Genomic DNA, 7,888 nt, shown 5'->3' with positions numbered 1-7,888 from the left:
GCCTGTGGAAGCTCTCAGCAATCCCAGACTTTTCCCAGTGGGGAATTGCAGGAGGGATCATGGTTTCCTCACAGCCACCTTGCAGGGAGCTGGAGCATCCCTGTGTTCATTCCCAAGGGATTTTTCCCTGGCTTCTGGGAGCCTGAAGTGTCTTTACTGAGAGATGCAAAGGATCTCTGCCTGCAGGAAGGGGCATCATAAATAAAAGCCTTGATAGGAAACACAAGTGTGGTGCACTTTGGGCACAGAGTGGGATGAATTCCCAGGCACCTGGAATCCCCACAGTCTGCAGGTGAGATTCCTGTTGGAGAGACTACATTGCTTGTACATAAAGAGAGACCCCAGCCTGATTTCCCCTGCAAGCTGGATATTTACTCTCAATTTACAGTCACATGGTCAGCAATAGAATGAGATTTTTTTTTTAATTACCACCAAGCTTTTTGTACCATTTTTAGTGTACAATACTATTCAAACTCTGGTTTTATTTAAGGCAGGTTAAGCTGCTGTAATCTTGTAAAAGTATGTCCTAAAGATGAGATGGCTTGGGCTTAGTGCAGTCAAATCCCACACCCATGGCAGGTGACATCTTTAACCTGTGTGCCCAAGTCAGCTTGGAAACTGCCTGAAAACTGGGGCCTAGGGTAAGAAAAATTGGGTATTAATTGCAGCATGTTATGAGCCAGGACATAAGTCTTTCTAATGTATTGTTTCACATCAAAACAACAAGAAAACATTGGCAGGTTTATTTTAAGGTCTTGCACGAGTCCCTGCCTCACTTGGATGATCAAACCTCTGCTCAGAGCAGAGCTGAAGTGAATTTGATCCATTTTCCAGATGAACTTCTTGTGAAAGTTGTGGCAAGATTTGGTGATGCTGATGCTGCTGGTTCTCACTTCTCTGGTATTTCTAAAGCTTTTTTATTGCACCTCTCCCCTTCTAGAACTGCTGCAATCATGGAGCTGCAGGCACCAGCCAGGCACAGCCTGGGGAAGAGTTTGGAGAAGGGTTTGGATCAGCCCCAGCCACCCCCTGCTCTCAGGTAACACATCCCAAAAGCTCTGGAAACAAAGCAAAAGTGATGCTTGGATTTATGGGCTGAAAGAGCTGCACTGATCAGGCCAGAATTGACAAGACCAATGTTACACTGGGTTATTTCAGGATAATTTGCTTTAAATTCAGCATGGAAAGACAATGGACCCCTGCACGAGGCTGTTCAGGGCTGGTGTGTGCTGCAGCATTTTCCAGCTCTGCTCTGGCTGCAGTCCCTGTGCCTTCAGCAGACAGCAGAGGAGCTGGCTCACCTCTGTTTATTTTATGAATGCACACACTCAGCCTGCCTGCAGTTTGGCAGCTTCTGATGCTGCTCCTTTGGCTGCTTTGTACCCACATGCACAGAAAATGTATAGGAAAAGTATATTAATATCATTCTACCTCAACAGATTTAATTCTTAAATGCTACATATACTTGGTTAATCTCTCATTTTAGAAGTAGGAAAGGTTAGATTATAACATCAGGTTAGCTCTCTTTGAAGCAGGTAATAATTAAGTTGATTCACTGTTGCAATTACTGTCAAATCCCCCTTAATTACCACGGATTTTATAGCAGCTTCATTATACGTCTGCTGTAATGCATTGTGGCCCAAAGGAGAAGTGTTGCAGGAAATTCTGCATAGCATGTATAATTCTAACCTGCAGTTAAAGCTCCTAGTGAAAGCCTCTGCACTAAATTTATCTTTTTTTGACATTTTCCCCCCTATTATTTAAAGCAGTTGAGCTGGAGTAACACCACTAAAATATACACCTAACTTCCTAAGTGAAAATGGAGCTCTTCATAGGTATTAGGAATAAAAATGGGAAAATTATAAAATTAGCAGCAAATTATCCTTGGGAAACTGCTCAGCAAAAATGAAGAACACTTCTGGTTATGGGGGAGAAAACCTCTGCCCAATGCTGTGAGTCTTGCACCTCAGAACAACCCCTGAAATCCCACTGAACACAGATTTTGAGGCAGTCAGAATTTGCTGGAGCACTCTGCTCTCCATGAATATTTTCATCCATTGTTCCTTTTGCATTTTATAAACGGAATTTTTAAAGCAACTCTGCTTTTGAACTGACCCTCCAAGTAACTCAGGGCCTGGTGAAACTGCTGCTTTCTGGCTCACGTGTCACTGCTTGTTTCCATTGGAAAAATCTTTACAAATCAGGGTCTGTAAATTGAACCTGCAACAGTTCCAAACAGATAAGGGAATAATGTGTGCCATGGATTCCCTTGTAGGGAAGGAATTTACTCCCCAGCACATATTAGATGCAGAAAGGGCTCCAGTGTCAGTGACACTATTGGCAGCTGTGTTAACAGTGAAGGAGCTGCCTTTGTACAGCAGTACAGTTATTAAATTTCTCCAGAGACCATGACTCATTAATCAAATATTCATACATCTCTGTAAATACATGCTGAACAGAGAATAGCCTCAGAGCTGAGCATCCCAGCACAAGTGCTCTTTCATGTGGGGCTGGCCCAGCCCTGAGAACATGCGGTCATGTTTTGCATTTCCAATGCCCCGTGTGCTCCGGAGCAGCCCGGTCCCTAAAAACAGAACACAAGTGATCTTACTGATGGCAAGTGTTACACAGCCACAATTAAAATTGCTTCACTATGGCTTCATACCATCTTTTTAAGAGTGAGGACAGTGAATCAATTCTTCTGTTCTTTGTTTACCATCAGACAAGTAACTTTTTCCCATACGGATGGAGGAACCCAAGGCCATGCTCCTTTTAATACAAGAATTTGTATTAGCATGGAAACAACAAACCAATGGTTGGACTGGCAAGGCCAAAAAACTTCATGTATTTGCAAAGGCATGAGCTTGTTGTGTTGAACAAATGCTGTATTTTGTGTGTCCCCACTGCCAGACAGAGACATCTCACCTGCTCCAGATGTGAACACACCTCAGGGTTTGGCTGGGTCAGGCTGAGATCACAGCCCAGAGCTGAAGCCTCTCTGAGATCAGCTGAGGTTCTGCTCTGTGAGCCTTTGAAACAATTCAGTTTTCTGATTTTCCTAATCCATGCCCAGGACTCTGGGTTTGAGTGTTGCAGGTTCTGACTGATGCTCCCGCTCCAGGCTCACTGTGGGCTGGAGTAGAAAAATGCTTTAAAGAGGGTTCTTTGTGAATGGGGGTGATCCCATTGCTGAATGAAGGTTTAAATTCTGGGCTGTTGTGCTCTGCTGGACTCAGGGGAGCAGGGAATGGAAGGAATTACCTGAATTTTCAACTCCAACTTCAGGAAATGTGGCCAGCACAGAATCCCAAGTGATCCTGGTATATGCACAGATACATCCTGGAAAGAGGTGAGTCTCAGATGATATTCCTTCATAGCTTTTAGAGGCTGGGACATAGAATTCACCCCTGGAACCAGTCCCTAACTGCAGATTTGGAAGGGAAATTTGCATAAAATCCTTATGGCCCAGTTTAAGGATTGTGCTCCAAAAATACTTCCTTTTTAGTTCCCTTTCTAATAAATACAGATACTCTACTTAAGCACCTCCACAGCTCCTACCACATTCATTTCAGTGCATTTTAATTTTCCTTAACAAGGCTTGACATTTACATTTTAGAAAGAAAATCCTCTCCTAGATTTAATTAGGGCACTGATTGAGACAGGATGGCAATAACCTCCCACACTTCTGTGTAAGACAGAACCCCCACCTTGCTCCAGGAGCCAGCACATGCCAAAAAAAGCAGGTTTGGGTATCTGCTGTGTGCCATGCAAACATCACAAAGCTGTGATCACAAACCCCTTTCCCTCCTGTCCTCCCAGTCCTGGGCAGCCAAAGGGATCCCAGTCCCTTCCATGACCTTGTCCACTGACCCAGCAAGCTGCTGGATGTGGATAATGCCTAAAACATTGACTTTAACAACCTTCCCTTGGGGCACAGGGATTCACAGGCAGGATCAGAGTGTAGGGAAGGAGGAGGTGGAGAGCAGGAATAATGTCTGAGTGCTGAGCAGAGCTCACAAAGCCTTGGCTTTACACTCGCCTAAACACCCACCAGAGCTGGGTGAAAACAGCAAACATTTATTTGTGCATCTCCTTGCATAAATAAAACCCTGCTGATTTGCTTTGATGGCATTTACGAGCACATTTATTCATAAACATTAGAGTGAGCAAGTTTTTATTTGCAGGAGTGTTCACGGCAAACAAAAGCCTCGTGAATTCTGGTGTGAATAAATACCAGAGAGCTCTCACTCGAGCAGGGCTGCTGCAGTCATTAAGTAAAGCTCTTTTTACTATTCACACTGTGGATTCAGACAATTACAGCTGCCCGTGGACTGCTTACAAACAGGGAAGGGAAGTGTTTATGGAGCTCAGCTCATCCAATTAGGCAGCAGAGGCATCTTGTGCCGACACCAAACTCAGGGTCAAACCATGAGTGCCCAGGGCTGGATCCTGACACCCTCAAATTCCTCTTTGCACCTTTTTGTCAATGCAAACAAGTGAGCAGCATTTAAAAATCCTTTTATGTGATGCTGGCACGGCCTAACCAAGCTGGTGAGAGGCTGTCCCTGTGCTGCTGGAATATTCTGCCAGAGGCTCTGGGTTTTGGGTAAGGAGCTGAAATGGTGCTGGATGCTGTTCCTGCCTGTGCTGCACGGCCTCCCATGCAGGGCTGGGGGAATGCACCCCATAATAATCAGCTCCAAGGTGGGAAAGGGCCATGAAGTAACCTGGCCTCCTCTTGGAGGCTCCTGCTGCTCTGGCCTCCCTGGAAAAGCCCGATGACCTTGGAAGAAATGGTTGTGGAAACAGCAGGTGGGGAGGGCTGGATTTCAGACCTGCTGTTTGTGTTCCTTTGTGGCATTATTGACCTTTCATAACTCACTGATGGCTGCTTTTCACTCCATCATCCCCTTTAAGAGATTGTCAATAAGGGTGGAAATAAATCAGGTCTCTGGGGCAAGTCCATTTTCCTGCTGGAATTAGCAGGGAACAGGAGATCCCTGCCCTGCCTCCACTGGGCACAACTGAACTGCTCACCTGCCTCACACTGACAAAGCTTCTGGGTTTGGAGGGGTGGAAAAGCCAAAAAAGAAAAAAAAGCACAAAAACCAGTAACAAATCACATTGGCCCCAGTTTTGCAGCTCTGCTGAAGCGTGGGGGACTGGTGAGAGGGAAAAGGAATCTTTAAAGAGGCATCACAAAGGCCCTGGATGGGGCTTGGAGCAGCCTGGGACAGTGGAAGGGTCCCTGCCCATGGCAGGGGTGGCACTGGATGGGCTTTAAGGTCCCTCCCAGCCCAGACCAGAATGGGATTCTGGCATTCTATGGAAGAAACTCAGTGCTGGTTTGAGCATATTCCATTTCCAGGCCTTCTGGAAGCTGGGCTGCAATTCTCCAGGCTCTCTTTCCTTCTGAGATCACCTCTCTCTACCACCATCAGTAAATAATTCCCTTTCCTAGAGAACCACTCTAGAAACTCCCATTTCAGGAGTAAACATGGGGCAAACCCTTCCAGCCTGACCCTTCCCACGAGCCACCCCTGAGGGCTTGTGCCCATGGGGTCAGAGCAGTGCCCTGGGCTTCTGGAAGCTTCTCAGAAATCAGCTGCTGCCTTTCCTGAGTGCCTGGGGGGTGTTTTTAAAGGCTGGCTGGAGATGGGAGAGGCTGCAGAGGAAAGGGAGCTGGTGGCTGGGGGGTTTCTCATGGAGGAGAGAAATTTCCTGAGCTCCCAGGGCAGCACCAGCACCTTCAGCAGAGCTCTGGGGTGTGATGGGCTTTGGTCACTGCCAAGGTTTGGAAAACAGGGCTGGAAAGAGAAGGCAGAGTCTCCACTGAGAGCCTGAGCCAAGCTAATGTCAGATATTATAAACACAGAGAGGAAGGCTCCTCGTGAGGAGAAAGGAAATGGCAGAAGGGAGGGAGAGAAAAGGCTGTGAGGGCACAAAGCCCTGAGGCTGCAGGGCTCCTGTCTGGGCTGTCAGGCACAGGAGGATGCACAGGAGATCTGGGGAAGCCTCAGAGCCTGGGCCACGCTGGCTCTGGGAGTAACTGATGCTCCTCAGGTTTGTGTTTGAAGGCAGCAGCAGCAACACTGATGACACAAATTAATTGCCTGGTTTGCAGCAGCTAATGCAGATGAGGTAAAGAGAATTACTACACGATTAACATGGTTTCCAATTAAAGTCCCCTGTAGTTACCCAAAACCATTAATTTCTACTAACCTGGTAATTTAACTTGTGTCACCCCTGTACACAAGTGCACCAGGGCATTCTGTGGGCTTGTCTGTGCTTCAGCCTTGGACAAAAATCATGATGAAAACAGCCATGAATTTTTAACAATTATTTGTAGCAGGCTTTCAAGAAAACCCTACTGTGGTGAACTAAAAGATTTGCTACAAATTAAAGGACCCCAAGCCAGGTGCTCTTCTAGCACTGCTACTTTTCTTTCCCTCAGTTAGAATGGGAAAAACTTTCACTATTTAATAAGTTCAGAGATGTTTCAGCCACTCCATTTTTTATCCAGTTAGAAAAAGACTGAGAGAAGAGAAAGGGTTCCATCCTTCTAGGGACATTTGCTGCTGGAATGACAGACCCACATTTTCCTTTTTAACATTTCTGTGCCACAGCTCTTGTAATTCCTTGTGAGCATTTCCATTGCAAGAATTCTGCACCAAAGGCCTTTGGAAGAGCAGCTCCTTCCTGCAGACACAACAGGCTTAGGTGTGTCTGTGCACATGGGATTTTCTGAAGGTACCTGAATTCAGGTGGTGGAGTTGTGGAAGAAGGAAAATCCATCACAACTTGGTGTCTGATTTCCTGTCCACTGCCACCCAAAGGCACCACCCTGAGGCTTTGCCTGATCTTTGCTAAAGCTGCATCTCCTTGTGCTCCGCTCACCAGCAATCTTCTCTCTTCTAGCTCTGACATCCACAGCTCTCCTCATTTTGACATCTAAATTCCATAAATATGTTGTTTACTCCCTCTTCTGGGCTATTAATGAAAAATATGAAGATCAAGCCAAACATGCTCACATACCTGTTAGTAAAAAGTCACATTATGCCAAATATTAGCAGTGCAGAGGTTACTGATTTAGACAAATAACGTCTGGGTTTTTTTCCCTTGAAAACAAAGGAATATTTTATCTTTTTTGAATATTAATTAGCACATGCAAATGCACTCTCCAGCCCTGACACAGACTGGTCTAGTTCTGCCTGAAATTCATCCATTAGTCACTTCTTGCTCATAAAAGTAAAAGGTGCTTTAATGAACAAACATGATGCTTATTATTTGGATCAGCAACACTTGTGCCTCTGTGCCTGAGCAGCACTTAGACCAGGTAACATTTGGTTTACAACACAACAATAAAATCTACCTTTATTGCAAATAAACAGAGTATTCACCCCTTACAATATTGGTTTAGATGCAGGATTATATTCACTGTTAGAGGATCTAATATTAATATAAAAGGCACATGCACTTCATGTTTTCATACCTCTTTTATTTCCCAAGCAGCGTTAATAGGGTTTTTTAAATATTGTATTTACTTTGTTAAAACATGAAACCATTTCTGTACATTTGTTTGCAATCTGAGAACAAACACCACCAAGTAATCATTTGTACAGTAACAACACATATCAAAACAAAAAATCATCACAGCCCAGAATTTTCCACATCCACCCCCCTCTGCTTTGATTTAAAAGCTGCTCTGGCAGGAGAAGCCTCACCATTATGGTAGCTGAAACAGGAAACAAACACTGCTCTCTTCTAATAATTGTCTCCAGCTGCTTTGATTGGTTGCAGTTAATATTAATAGTATAACCTTTAAAAATTGTGGGGAAAGGTAATACTTTATCTTCACTCCTCATATTAAGGCTCCAAAGCAAGCTTA

The sequence above is a fragment of the Melozone crissalis genome, unplaced genomic scaffold (assembly GCF_028551555.1).
Source record: "Melozone crissalis strain CALT ecotype California unplaced genomic scaffold, PUWL_Pcris_2 ptg000045l_1, whole genome shotgun sequence".
In the NCBI taxonomy this organism is placed as follows: domain Eukaryota; kingdom Metazoa; phylum Chordata; class Aves; order Passeriformes; family Passerellidae; genus Melozone; species Melozone crissalis.
This window is presented reverse-complemented; position numbering follows the sequence as displayed.